The sequence below is a fragment of the Lissotriton helveticus genome, chromosome 1_1, assembly GCF_964261635.1.
Source record: "Lissotriton helveticus chromosome 1_1, aLisHel1.1, whole genome shotgun sequence".
NCBI classification, from domain to species: domain Eukaryota; kingdom Metazoa; phylum Chordata; class Amphibia; order Caudata; family Salamandridae; genus Lissotriton; species Lissotriton helveticus.
This window is the reverse complement of record NC_136057.1, coordinates 448,498,657-448,513,613: the sequence shown is the minus strand read 5'-3', so window position 1 is coordinate 448,513,613 and position 14,957 is coordinate 448,498,657. Positions and strand designations below refer to the sequence as shown.

The window sequence follows — 14,957 nt, the reverse complement described above, 5'->3', positions numbered from 1 at the left end:
CCAGCAGGGTATACAAAGCATTTGGAGAGTAAGGGCCCCTGTGGCTGAGACCAACGGTCTCCACAGGATACTCTCCATTTGGTCCTACTATGTCCATTTTACGCTTACCCTAGGCGACTATTTTTAAGGAAGGCCAAGCTCAAACAAGCTAAGGTGGCACTACTGTTTCTGAAATTGTCAGTAGAACCTTTAACGCTTTTCTGTGTAGTAAATTTTCTAAGATTAGCGATGAAACTCGGAACCAGTAGAGGGGAGGAATAATGGTCCTGGGTGTTTAATATCTCCTACTGATTGTACTATATTATGGATGAAATATTTATAACCGGGTACCTCCTTACCTTTTTTATAAGACGGTCCCCGTGCTGAATCATTTATATATTATGTATTGCTGTTAAACTGGTTTTTAGTATGGTTTTTACAATATATGAGATACTGTTTTTTAAAATACTGTACTTTTATGGTATTGCTTTATGCCGAATAAAGTATATTTTGATTTACTACGGTGAAGTCGTTGCGCACGCCTGTGAGCGCATGTTTCTTGGAGAGGTGGCATCATTAGGTTGTTGAGGAGCGGGATAGATGGGGTGTATATGTGTGAGTGGCCTACTTTTTTCTTGACCCCTTCCCAGGCCCATCTAACACATTCTACGGTGTTGATTTCACTGCACAGATCTTTATAGGGAGCCTAGAGGGTTTTGTTTAGGAGTAGTGGGGCTGCACAGTCCTTCTCAATCACCAAGTGTGGTTGAAATAGAGTGAGGTATATCCAGAAATGGATAAATTGGGCTTGAGCGCATTTGGCATATAGCTCCAGGTCGGGTGCCCCAAGTCCACTCCACGGGCAGGGCCAGGACCTCCCAGCAGATTTGGGGTTGCTTGCCAGCCCAAACTAAAGAGATTAGTTTAGACCGGAGTCCTTGAAAGACTGCACGAGTGAGTGGCAGTGGAATATTCTGAAATAGTTGGAGAAACTTTGGTAAGATGACTATCGTAGTGATAGCAATGCACCAAGTGAGAGACAGAGGAAGTTTAGACCAGATTGGTATCCTGTTCTAGAGCCAGTCTATAGTGCGACCGTAGTTGACAGCACATAGAAGTGTGGCTCAGTGGTTAGAGCGGCAGACCCTGATGCAGAGGTCTAGCCCGGGACCAGGGTTCAATTCCCCGCCTCGGCGGGTCTTGGGCTCAAAATTCCACGGACCTGGCAATTCTCGCCTCGGTGCCTATTCCAATCATGGAGTCCCACTCTGCAACTCTGGGAAATATCGTGCTTAATCTCCACAACGGCCCCCACAACGCTAAGGATGCCTGGCCTCCACCTTGGGGGTGCCCAGGAGTGGACACCTCACAGGGAAAGCCAGGATGAGTTCCACAGCGGTATTCGTACAAGCGCCTTGAGACCCTTGCGGGTGAGTAGTGCGCTATACAAGTATCGATTTACATTTACATTTACACATAGGACCCGGATGTCGCGACTCACCCAGAAGCCCACGTAGCGCAATGGGCCAGTGGGTCAGGCCAAAGGATAATCTATGTGGAAGGGGGAGGTGTTATCCGTAAGAGGGAGTGTCATGGATTTCTTCCAATTAATGTTAATGCCGGATAGTCCCCCGACCGAATCATTTCTTCGAATAAAGGAGTACGGGGGCAAGGTTTTCACACAGGGAACATATATAGAGGGTTATGTCATTGGCGTACATCAATATAATCAGGCCTCTTGAGGGGAAGCCAATGCCACGTTGCACATGGTGCTGCCTGAGCCTAGCGGCCAAGGACTCCATGGCAATGGTGAACAGAGAGGGCAGCCCTGCCTGGTGCCGCATGTTATGGGGATTTGCTCGGATAAGAGCCCGTTTAGGCGTATTCCGGCCATGGGGAGGGTGTATAGAAGTCGTATGTATCTGAGAAAGGTAAAACTGAAACCTAAGCACTGTAAAAGTATAAACCAGTAATTCCATGCCAAGGAATCAAATGCCTTGGTGGCATCTAACAGAGCGGCAATTGCTTGTACCTCGGGGTGAAGATTGTGCATCACTGTGAACCGTGTTCTCAGATTACGGGCAGTAGATCGCCCCAGGATAAACCGGGCCTGATCATTTTGGGCAGGAGGTGATTGGCAATAATTTTAGCAAGAATTTTATTATCTCTGTTGATGAGGGACAGTGGTTTGTAGGAGTTGCACCTGTGCAGCGGTTTATCCGATTTGAGCAGAGATGTGATGACCACTTCACACAGCGGGGGGACGCCATTCAGGAGAGAGTCCTCATTTGCCAGGAGGTTGGGGCCAAGAGTTCTGCGTATTCTTCATGAAAAGCTGCGGTGAAGCCATCCAGCCCTGGCGCCTTTTCACAGGGAAGTGAGTTAATGGTTTGTATCATTTCCTCAGTTAAAAGGGGCATATCAGGAAATTGTCTGTGCGAATCCTCCAGCCAGACCAACTGCATCGAATCTAAATAGAGGTCAGTATCTCCACTTTGCAGTGAAGTATATAGGGTGGCATAGCAGTTCTTCATTGTATCTAGTATGGCAAGTGGTTGATCCAGTGCACAGTGTGCCGTGTCTTCTAATTCAGATATGTAGGTGAGGAAACGTGCGCCCTTTAGGATACCTGCAAGAGTCTTCCCAGGCCTGTCTCCCTCCCTGTAGCGCTATGCTTGTGCGTCCCTGTTTAGGTGTTTACTTCACGCTCGGCCTCTGTTATATTCAGAGATTTTCTTTCTAATCTCAGCTAGGGTGGCGGGTTAGTGTGAGCTGTGGTAGTCTACCTCCAGGGGTTTCAGTTGCTGTGAGAGTGTGGACAATTGGGAGCAGATTGATTTCAGAATGCTGATCTGCTTGGAGATGCATACCCCCCCTTCTCACAGCTTTGAATGCTTCCCATATGACAGAGGGTGTAGAATCAGTAGTGGTATTTGTTGTGAAATAGGATATTATTTCAGCTCTAATTTCTTCATTGAATGCACTGTCCAAAAGTGTGCCACTACGGAGGCACCAGGTGAAGCCATTCAGGGCTAGTTTGGGGATGGTGAATTCTAACAGGACCGGTGCATTGTCCGAGAGCGTGTGTGATAAGTGAATTGCTTTGGCGTCCCAGAGTTAATTTCCTGCGACATGAGCCAGTAGTCAATTCGGTACCACGAACAATGTGGAGCTGTGAAACAAGTGCCCTCGCGTTGCCCCTGGCGGGACCACCTTCAAACATCCAGGAGACTGTGATCAGACATGAGTGTGTTGATAGTTTCCACAGCCCTAGGGTGTGGTCATCGTGCAGAACTTTTCCTGTCCTGGCTGTCATCAAGTGCGTTATTGAAATCTCCACCCCAGTTCTGCACGCCGTGACCTAGCCGTTAACCAACTGCCAACGGTCAGTGAAAAACCCAGGCTCGTCAATATTTCAATCAATCAAGATATTTGTAGACCCTGTGAGGGTCTCAAGGCGCTGAGCAGCTTCTGCTCAAACAGCCAGGTCTTGAGGAGTCTCCTGAAGGTCAGCAGGTCCTGGGTCTGTCACAGCTGTGTGGGGAGGGTGTTCCACGTCTTTGCCGTGAGATAGGAGAAGGATCTGCCGCCGGTGGAGGACCTGTGGATGCGTGGGACAGCGACATGGGCGAGGTTGGTGGAGCTCAGCTGGCGATTCGGTGTGCAGAAGGTGAGACGCTTGTTGAGGTATGCTGGTCCGATGTTGTGAAGTGCTTTGTGGGCGTGGGTGAGGAGCTTGAAAGTGATCCTCTTGTTGATGGAAAGCCAGTGCAGGTCTCATGTGGACAGTTATGTGGCTGTGGCGGGGTATGTCGAGGATGAGGCGTGCGGAGGCGTTCTGTATGCGTTGGAGTCTCTTCTGGAGTTTGGCCGTGGTTCCCGCGTAGAGGGCGTTGCCGAGGTTCAGCCTGCTGCTGACCAGGGCCTGGGTGACCGTCCTCCTGTTGTAGGAGGAGATGGCATTGACTTGCAGGGTCATTGAGAGCGATGAGTCCAGGATGACGCCCAGGTTGTGAGAGTGCGGCTCCGAGGGCGGCTGGCCACCAAGAGTCGTCCCAGGCAGAGGGGGTGGATGCAAGGATGAGGACTTCTGTCTAGTCCGAGTTAGGTTTCAGGCGGTTGGTCTGCATCCAGGTGGCGACTGCCTTCATTCCTTCGTGGAGGTTGTTTTTTGCAGTGGCAGGGTTTTAGGTGAGAGAGAGGATCAGTTGTGTCGTCTGCGAAGGAGACTATGTTGAGGTTGTGCGAGCGGACGATGTTGGCGAGTGGAGTCATGTAGATGTTGAATGGGGTACGCCGCAGATTACCTTCGGAGCGGAAGGACGAGAGGCATACCCTCTGGGTTCTGTTGGTGAGGATGGAGGTGATCCAGTACAGGGCTTTGTCACGTAGTCCGGCGTCGTGTAGGCGTGTATGTAGGGTGTGGTGGGAGAAGGTGTCGAAGGCGGCTGAGACGTCCAGGTGGATGAGGGCCGCGGTTTCCGCATTGTACAGTATGGTCCTGATGTCTGTGGCAGCGATGAGGGCAGTTTCGGTGCTGTGGTTGCTGCGGAAGCCGGATTGGGACTGGCCCTGGATGTTCTCCTCGAGGAAGTGGGTCAGTTGCTTGTTGACTATCTTTTCGATTACTTTCGCAGGGATCGGGATGAGGGAGATGGGCCGTCCTTTGGGTCTGCTGTGGGTTTCTTGAGTAGGGGGTTGATCTCGGCGTGCTTCCAGCTTTCTGGGAAGGTGGCGGTCTCGAAGGAGCTGTTGATGGTTTCCCGAAGTTGGGGGGCTATGATGCGGCTTGCTTTGTTGAAGATGTGGCGAGGGCAGGGGTCGGTTGGTGAGCCGGAGTGGCTGGTGTTCATGGTCTTGATGGTACCAGTTTCGTTGACGTGGATCCAGGAGAGCAGGTGGTTGGTGAGGCTGGGGGTCGTTGGTTCTGCAGTGTTGGCGGCTGTTGGGAAGGTCTGGGTGTTGAAGCTGTCGTGGATGTCTGCGATCATGCGGTGAAAGAACGTGGCTAGGGAGTTACAGAGGTCTTGCAACGGCGGGATGTCGGAGTTGGAGTTGTAACTTGGGTTGGAGCACTCCTTCACAATGTTGAAGAGCTCTTTTCTGTTCTGTGCGTCGTTTGTCGATGCGTTCCTTGAAGGCGGTCTTTTTGGTGGCTCTGATGAGTTGGTGGTGTTTGCGGATGGCGTCCGTAAGGGCTGTGTAGTTTTCCAGTGTCTTTTCATGGTGCCATCTTTTCTCGAGTCTTCGGCAAGTCCGCTTAGTTTCCTGGAGGTCGGTGGTGAACCAGCTGGCCTTTTTGTCGGTACGCCTGTTCGTGGGTTTTTGATCGGGGTGAGAGTATTGGCGCAGTAATCGATCCATTGTCTGAGGTTGGTGGTGGCTGTATCTGTGTCGGCGGTGTTTGTTGATGGGTCCCGAGCGAGGGTGGTGATGAGCTGCTCTTCCGTGACCTTGTTCCAGCTGCGGTAGGGGATCCTTGGCGGGTGGCTGGTTTCTTGAAGGTGAAGTGGATGCAGCGGTGGTCGGTCCAGTGGAGTTCATTGGTGTGGCTGAAAGTGACGTGGTTGCTGGCTGAGAGAATGGGGTTGAGGGTGTGACCAGCGGTGTGGGTAGGGGTCGTGACGAGCTGTTTGAGTCCAAGGTTCTCAAGCAGAGTGGAGGAGTTGCTGTTGGCGTTCTCGAGGTGGAAATTCAGGTCACCGAGGAGGATGTAGTCTGCGGATGCAAGGGCGTGCGTGCTGACTGTCGGAGATGGCGTCGATGAATGGGGGTCGGGGGGGGGGGGTCTGTAGACGAGTGTTCCTCTGAGAGTGGTGTTTGGGTTGGTGTGGATCTGAAAGTGTGGGTATTTTCAGCGGTGCTGGGGGTGTCTGTCGTGCAGGTTGAGATTCTGAGAGTACTTCTGCAGACTATGGCGATTCCTCCTCCTGGTTTGTCGGTGCGGTCCCTTCTGGTGATCTTGTATCTATCTGGGATGGCTATGGCGATGTCTGGTGCCGAGGAGGGGTTCATCCAGGTCTCTTGTTAGGAAGGCGACGTCTGGGGAGGCTGAGTCGAGTAGGTCCCAGAGTTCGACGGCGTGCTTGTGGACGGAGCGGGTGTTGAGTAGTATGCATCTGAGGTGGTTGCGTTCAGCTCTCGGGGGTAGGGTGGGGTGGGGTGTGCGGGTGTTTGGCGGCTGGTGAAGCTGCAGTCACGGCAGGTGAAGGGTTTGTGGGTGAGTGACGGGCTGGCATGGAAGCAGCTTGATGATCGGCCGGTTTAGAGTTCGTGGAGGATGTCTGCGTCGTCTGGTGTTGTGGCACTTGCGGGGGCCAGGGTTTTCTGGCACTAGGCACGGTCCAGGCGCAGCGATCTGCATTATGTAGGGGAGATAGGCTCAGCTGGGAGGGGGGAGAACAGGTGCAGGAAGAGGGGCAGGGCTGGGGCAGCAGTGGCGGGAACAGGGGAAGCGCTGGAGGGAGCGCGCACAAAGCTCCTTGGACTGCGCCCAGATCATTTAGGCACAACAAACTACACACCAGGCCCACTTCGCATTTCGCGCCAAACTTGGACCCATATAACATGGCGCTCTAAATTAGGCTGCAAAATCTGACTACCATGTCATGAAACATCCTCCATGTCCTCCAGTGTAAAGGCACCAATTCCGCCCACTCAGTATCTCTCCTTGATTGAATCCAATATTTGGGCCGTAAACTCCTTGTTGAGTATAGAGTGTACCTGTGGCAACAACAAACCTGCACCCAGTCTGCTGTGACCCTGCTGAGTGGCCAGGGAAGCTCCCTGCGTATGAGAATAGCCACCCCCTTGCATAATTGGAATACGGCGAAGTGTATGCTTGGCTATCCCACCTAGCGCGCAGGCCCGGCCCAATGTGGGAAGTAAGATGAAGTTCTTGAAGAAAGCAGACATCTATATGATGACTGGTAATGTAAGCGTGCACCAGCCTGGATTTACGGTAATCATTTACGCTCCGTATATTCCAAGTTAAACGTTTTATTGACATCTATCGGTATGAAAAAAATGCGTACATGTTGCAGTGACCCACTAGGGAAGATACCAAGAGAGTTAGCAACTTGTGACAACCTGTTGCTGCTGTTTGGAAACCATAACTTGTGCCTAATTTCACTGTGAACAATATTTTGTGCATCAGACCCATGCACCCCCCAACCAACCCCCAAACATGGTTGTGAAAAGTAACCCTCCCACCTACTAGTTCCCTCCAATAACAAGATAACAGTATCATGGGAAACATCCCATGGTTAAGAGCAGGGCGGGGGGTCTCTCCCACCACAGCAGGCAGGTGACCAGATGGGCATAAGCCCAGTGATGTGGAACCATCCATACCAGGGCATGAGATGCTGGGTAGGCATAAGGAATGGCAGTTTCCTGATTACAGTTATGCACTTGCACTTCTCTAAAGAAGAATACAGGAGTCTGTCGTTCCATCATTAGTGTCCATTTTCTTTCGGGGTCTTCAATATTGGCGACGGTTTAATCATTAGTGTCCAGAGAGGACTTGTCCTGGATCATAGAGGAGGCCGTTGAGGTCCACTGTTCTTTGAGCTAGCTGTTTGGCGAAAGGGAGGGCCTCCTTGGCGTCCGTGAAGAAGTGTGGGGTACCTTTTTTCATGATACAGAGTTGGGTGGGATAGAGCAGAGTGTATGGTGTGTTGGCCTGTAAAAGCATTCTTTTGGCAGGCAGAAATTCCCTTCTAGCGTTCTGCACCGCAATGGTGAAGTCTGGGTAGATAGAGATGCAATTTCCCTGATGTATTAAAGCTTACTTTTCGCGTGCGAGGCGCAAAATATTGTCTCTATCTCTATAATTCAAGAGAAGGGCTATAATAGGTCACGCTGATTGCCCCAGGCACAGTCCCTAAGAGAGCGGCATGCACGATCAACATGGGTAAGAGGACGTCGTAAAAGAATTTGCGTAGAAATGATTCCACGAAGGCCTTCATAGTAGTGGGGATGGAAGTGGATGCCCATTATGCGGAGGTTGTTACGGCGTACCTTTAATCAAGTCGAGCACTTTAGCAACGCGAAGCAGTTGTTGTTTAATTTCTGCTTGAGCGTCCTCTTAATCGGAGATTCTTGTCTCTGCCCAATCTAGCTGATCCTCATGCTTGTCCACCCTGTGTTTCATATGGTCCAATCTGGCAGTGAGCGCATCCAGCTTGGAATCATTAGTATCTGAAAGAGACACGTTAGTATTAGATTCCTTACCTTAGAATATCCCCAGGCGTCAGACTGGATCCGGAAATGTTTTGTGTAGCAGTACCCTTGCGCGTCGGTAGGCGTCGTCTGCGGTTCCGCGTCCGTCGTCGGCGTCGTGGGAGCCGTGATGACGTCGTCGGAGTACTTAGACGCCGCCTCCGCGTGCTGACGTCAGTTCTTCTTTTTTCTGCGCCAGCAAGCGCAGATCTGGAAAAAGCAGTAACCCTTAGTAAATTTTTGACTAACTTTTTGGATCATTTTTGATCATTTCTCAGTCTTTCGACTCCGATCGGTGCCGTAGGGATGCCCGGCTTTAAGCACTGCGAGGATTGCGACCGTACGATGTCGGTCATGGATCCTCAACACCTGTGCCTAACTTGTCTAGGCGTTGACCACAACGACAAGGCCTGCTCCGACTGCCAGGTCCTCTCTTCGAAAGCCAGGCGGGAGCGGTCCCGCAGGCGACTCTAACTCCGGCAGTCGGTCCCGCGCCGCGAGAGGTCTCGGTCCCACGGGAGGTCGAGGGACAGGTCGCGGGCTCGGAGCCACCACAGTTCCGAGAGTAGGCCGCACTCCTCCGGGTCGAAGTCGTCGTCAGGTAAGAAGCACAAGAAGTCCAAGCGGCGTCATCGCTCTTCGGACTCCCCCCGACGCTCGCGCGATTCGGCCGGGGGTTCGGGTGACAACACCCACGCGGCTCCGTCGGAGTCGTGGGCGCCGCGTCCTGCTCCACACCCTCCGGTCCCTGGGCAAGACGCGACGCCGGAGGAGATCGAGCGCTTCCTCATGGCCATGAGGAAACTCTCTCCTCAGACGGGCTCCGCGGCACCTTCGGGCCCAGCGGACCCGTCTGGGGCCTCTAGCGGGTCGGGGGCTTTGGCCCCGCCGACGCCTTCGGGGCCGGCGCCGCAGGGCCCCGCAATCCCGATGCCGCCGGTGCCTTCGGGCCCGGCACCGCAGGGTTCAGCGCCCCCGGTGCCGCGGGACCCCGCTAGACCTTCTTCGGTCATCCAGGCCTCCAATTCCCAGACCGCGTTCCCGTCGGCTCCGCCGGACAGGGAATCCAAGAGGTATGAGCAGTATGGTAAAAAGATCTTCTCATCTCTTAGTCTGGGACTGCGGTCTTCCAACACCGCGTGCCTCTTGGGCCGTTACACCCACTCTCTGTGGGATACGGTTGCGGAAGTGCTGCCAGAGTGTCCGTTGGAGGTACAGGCCAAACTCGGCCAAGCCCTTGTGGAGGGCCGGGATGCAGCCAAATATTCCATCTGGTGTGGGCTGGATACCACCGACTCGCTAGGTAGAGCGATGGCAACGACGGTGGCGGTCAGACGCCACGCCTGGCTGAGGTCCGCCAACTTTGCGCCAGATGTCCAGAACACGTTGATGGACATGCCGTTTGATGGCCGTCGCCTCTTTGGCGACAAAGCAGACCATGCGCTTTAGCGCTTTAAGGACTCCAGGGCTACGGCCAAGTCCTTGGGCCTCTCGGCCCGTGCCAGCAATCGGCTGCTTATCACTCCTTTCGTGGCCACGGAAGGGGTGTACCCACACTTGCTGCCAGCCACGCTCCGCAGGGTAATACCCAACGCGGTGGCGGCAGTGGGAACCGCCGTCCTGGCGGTAGGGGTCAACGGCGAGGTCAGTCCACACCTTCCACCGCAGCATCCGCCTCAAAACCCTCCTAGTCCGTGCTTTCAGGCCCATGTGACGCCAGTGGGGGGCAGGGTTCGCCATCACCTCCTCCACTGGCGCACTGTCACATCGGACAGGTGGGTGCTGCAGATCGTCCGAAGGGGCTACTCCTTCCCCTTCGAGGCGACTCCTCCAGCCATGCCACCGCAGAACCACCGTGTATCGGGGGATCATTTGCGACTTCTGCAGGAGGAAGTTACGGCCCTCTTGGCCAAGGGGGCCATCGAGCGCGTTCCTGGGCCAGAAGTAGGGTGTGGTTGCTACTCCCACTACTTTCTGGTACCCAAGAAGGGCAAAGGGGGCCTACGCCCTATCTTGGACCTACGGAACGTCAACGGCTTCCTCCGGAAGGAGAAGTTCAAAATGGTGACACTGGCTCAGGTCTTGGCTGCCCTGGACCCAGGAGACTGGATGGTAGTGTTGGACTTGCAGGACGCTTATTTCCACATCCCCGTCCTGCCGGCCCATCGGCGCTACCTGCGGTTCACGGTTGGCCACGAGCACTTTCAGTTTACCGTGCTCCCCTTCGGCCTTACCAGCGCCCCACGGGTGTTCACAAAGGTGATGGCGGTGGTCGGAGCTCATCTGCGTAGGTTAGGGGTTTCAGTCTTCCCCTACCTCGACGACTGGTTGTTGAAGGCGGGCTCGCCCCAGACAGTCGTCGCCCACCTCCAGACTATGGCAGATCTCCTGCACCAGCTAGGGTTCTCCATCAATGTGCCAAAGTCACACCTGTGCCCCTCTCAGAAGCTCCTCTTCATCGGAGCGGTTCTCGACTCGGCGCGGTTTCGGGTTTATCCACCCGAACAGCGGGTCCGGGATATTCAGGCTCTGATTCCCATCTTTCAGCCGTTATCCCGGGTCTCGGTCAGGTTGACGCTGTGGCTTCTGGGGCTGATGGCCTCCTGCATCCTACTGGTGCATCACGCCAGGTGGCGGATGCGGGCTCTGCAGTGGGACCTGAAGTTTCAGTGGGCCCAGCATCAGGGCAACCTGTCCGACCACGTTCTGATCTCGGAGGGCACTGCGAGACAGCTGCAGTGGTGGCTCACGGACCGCGATTGGGTCAGCCGCAGATCCCTCTCCCTTCCCCAACCGGAGCACGTAGTTGTGACGGACGCGTCCCTCCAGGGCTGGGGAGGCCACATGGTAGAGGCGGAGATCAGAGGCCTCTGGTCTCCGGCGGAGGCCCGGCTCCACATCAACCTGTTGGAGTTACGGCGATTCGTCTAGCACTGAAGGCATTCCTCCCCTCTGTCCGGGGGAGTGTAGTGCAGGTGTTCACGGACGCCATGTGGTACTGCAACAAACAGGGCGGGGTGGGGTCGTGGACCCTTTGCCAGGAGGCTCTGCGCCTCTGGCAGTGGCTGGAAAGCCAGGGCGTGACCCTGGTGGCTCAACACCTGGCAGCTTCTCTGAACGCCAGAGCGGACGAGCTCAGCCGTCGGTGCATGATGGATCACGAATGGCGTCTGAACTCAGACGTGGCGCAAGGCCTCTTTCAGCGATGGGGAGAGCCTTGGTTAGATCTATTCGCCACCGAAGAGAACGCGCAATGTCATCAGTTCTGCGCGTTGGAATTTCCAAGGCGGCACTCGCTCGGAGACACTTTTCGTCGCGAGTGGAGTTGCGGTCTACTGTACGCCTTTCCGCTTATACCACTTCTGCCCAGAGTGCTGAAGAAGATTAAGCGCGACCGGGCCCAAGTCATCCTTGTGGCTCCGGACTGGGCTCGAAGGTTCTGGTATCCAGAGCTACTCAGTATGTCAGTCGATCCCCCGGTTCGTCTGCCTCTTCAGGAGGACCGTCTGTCGCAGCAGCAGGGGACGGTCCTCCACCCGAACCTGTCCAGTCTCCACCTCCATGCTTGGAGATTGAGCGGCGACAGTTGAGGCCATTTGACTTGCCTCCTGAAGTCTGTAACGTCATTCTGGCAGCCAGGCGTCCCTCCACAAAGTCGGTATACGCCTGCAGGTGGAACAGATTTGTGGCATGGTGCACAGCAAATGCTGTGGATCCTCTTGCTGCCCCTCTTTCTGAGGTTCTTCTCTTCCTTCTTTCTCTTGCCCAGCAGGGCTCTGCTCTGGGCACTATCAAGGCTGCCTGATCAACCTTCTTTGTTCAAGTCCCCTATTGTAAATAGATTTCTAAAGGGCATCACTCACACATTCCCTCCTGTTCCGTTTGTGATGCCTCAGTGGGACTTGAACCTGGTTCTTACTTTTCTGATGTGCGCTCCCTTTGAGCCACTTCACAACTGTCCTCTTCGCCTTCTTACTCTGAAGACTGCTTTCCTGGTTGCCATCACCTCTGCCAGGAGAGTGAGTGAGCTCCAGGCCCTTTCTTGTACTCCACCTTTCCTTTCTGTCCATCCGGACAAAGTGGTGTTGCGTACTAAGCCTTCTTTCCTGCCCAAGGTTGTCATGGCCTTCCACATCGGGCAGTCTATCACCTTGCCAACCTTCTTTCCGCCACCCCATCCCTCTAAAGAGGAAGAGCGGCTCCACCGTCTGGACCCAAAACGTGCGCTCTCATTCTACTTGGATCGCACACGCCAGTTCCGGGTGGATGACCAACTCTTTGTTGGTTACGTGGGCGCTAAGAAGGGGAAAGCGGTGCACAAGAGGACCATCTCCCGGTGGATCATCTTGTGTATCCAGGCAGGCTACTCCTTGGCTAGAAAGGAGCCCCTTGTTGGATTACGGGCTCATTCCACCCGAGCCACGGCGACTACAACTGCCCTGGGCCGGGGTGTGCCCTTACAGGATATCTGTCAGGCAGCTATGTGGGCATCGCTGCACACGTTTGCAAGACACTACTGCCTGGACAGTCAAGTCCGGAGGGATGGCTTCTTTGGCCGTTCCGTCCTCCAGGACTTTCTGGTGTGATTATTGGTTCGCAGACCCACCACCGGGGTTGGTATTGCTGGGGTATCTATTCTAAGGTAAGGAATCTAATACTAACGTGTCTCTTTCAGATGCACAAGTTACTACTTGTGTAACGATATATCTGTAAGAGACATTAGTTAGTATTAGATTCCTTACCGATGCACCCATCCTCCCCGTTCTGCGAACCAATATCTAGGGTTAGGGTTACCCCCTTTCAGGGCCCTAGTTTCAATGGCACCAGTGTTGGTTTTTAACATGGCTCTGTGTTTCTGGCGCGGAAAAGCTGTGTCTAAGAACTGACGTCAGCACGCGGAGGCGGCGTCTAACTACTCCAACGATGTCATCACGGCGCCCACGACGCCGACGACGGACGCGGAGCCGCAGACTCCGCCTACCGACGCGCAAGGGTACTGCTACGCAAACATTTCCGGATCCAGTTTGACGCCTGGGGATATTCTAAGGTAAGGAATCTAATACTAACTAATGTCTCTTACAGATATATCGTTACACAAGTAGTAACTTGTGCTTTCAGGCTAGATTTCACCTTGATCAATAACTCTTTAATGTTGCCATCCTGCTCTGCTTCAGTGTCCACTGGGTCCATCTGGCTCTCGGAGACCCCCTGGGGAGTGGAGCATCAGCTCTTGGAAGAGTTTGGATTGCTTAGTGTCATGTTTGCCCATGACTTCCCCAGAAGATTACAGGATTGCAGCGTTGCACAGTCTGTTTTGGTCCTCGAAAATTGGGGCTAAGCTGCACCCGTGTTGGGCTCCGGCACTCCCCAGTACATCAATGGGGGGCAGGGGCAGGCCTTAGGCTGCCACCGTTACATACTACTCTAGGAATTTATCCTGTAAGAGGTAAACTCAGGGCAAGAGCGCTGCGGATGGTCTGGTGCCACCGGTGCTGCTGGGGGATGGCAGAATAAGTAAGACCTGCTTGGAACGAGGCCATACAACCCAGCCACCACGAGGTCTGAATAGCCAGTGTCATTACTCTGGTTGCCGATTATTGATTAATCTGTGGGCCCCCTCATGTCAGTGCGGTCTCGAAAGGGGTCAGGGGTGAGAGTGCCTTATCCGCCAGTCCAAGCGGGCTGAGCCGCTGTGTCCCAGTCTTAGTATGGGGTTGTAGGGAAGCGGCAGTGGTCAATACACCACGGAGTAGAAAGACGGCACGCTACGGTGAACAGGCACCCTGTCTGCTGCTCTCCGTCCAGAGGTGAGGGAGTAATACCCTTGACAACTGGCCCCCGCGGGTGGTCGACCGGGCCGCCACCAATCTCTTGGTTAGGGCGCGGGGCTGCAGATGCACAACGGCCCACCTGCACTTTTCAGCAATCAAGCGCGGCCTTGTCTCGCCACAGGCAGCAGCCCGCGAAGGCCTCCAGGCAACGCCCTCGGCTGCAGTCCGCACAGTACCTCTAAGTTGAGCCTCACCAGCAGTGTTTAGGTAGATGTAATCTGTTTGTCTATATATATTTATTTTTTTGTGCTCATTTTATCTGTATGTATCGAGTTTATTTTGTGACAGACTCAAGCTGCAGCTACTGTTGTCCCACAGTTATTTTACTGAGAAAGATCCATTTGGTCTTGGATGCCGTGTTGTTTTTAGCGCTGTGTTGAGAATTACTCGGGACCAGCTTATTTTTTCCATATTTAAACAAATACATACGGTTTTCTGTATCTTATAAATATCCGTAACAATGGAAGTCTGGGAGCTTTGTACTTTCTGGTGGTAACCATTCAAGACTGGATGAACAAAAACTTGGTTGAGCATGAATTCCACTAATCGTTTCTAACCAGGATCCAGCAGGGCCCCAGAGTCCCACAGTAGCACAAGGGTGCCCCCCTGGCTCCTGCAGGAGACCTGCCAGATCAGAATTATTTGGGGGGAAAAACAAAGGGGTGTGGCTTAAAATGATGTGAGTGGCAGTGAACAGGCATCCATGTAGAAGGGGGCGGGCGGGAGGTTGTAAGCCCGCTGGAGGTTGGGCATAGTTTTAGGTATTTCAAGTAGCTATAACTGGACCCTCGCAATGCACTGCTTATGACCTTGTATATTGCAACACTCATGACCTGCTCTGTGATATGATTGATAACATTGCTGATGACAACTGAACTGACATCTTTGACAACACTATGCATGTTGGGCACGCAAGTTATAGTTAGT

General features: G+C 53.6%; 1 protein-coding gene across 1 annotated transcript in view; it reads left to right on the top strand.

The window, feature by feature from the left end:
* Positions 1-14,957, top strand: part of NUP50 (nucleoporin 50) — a 129,428-nt gene that overhangs the window by 98,576 nt on the left and 15,895 nt on the right. The window lies entirely within an intron of this gene.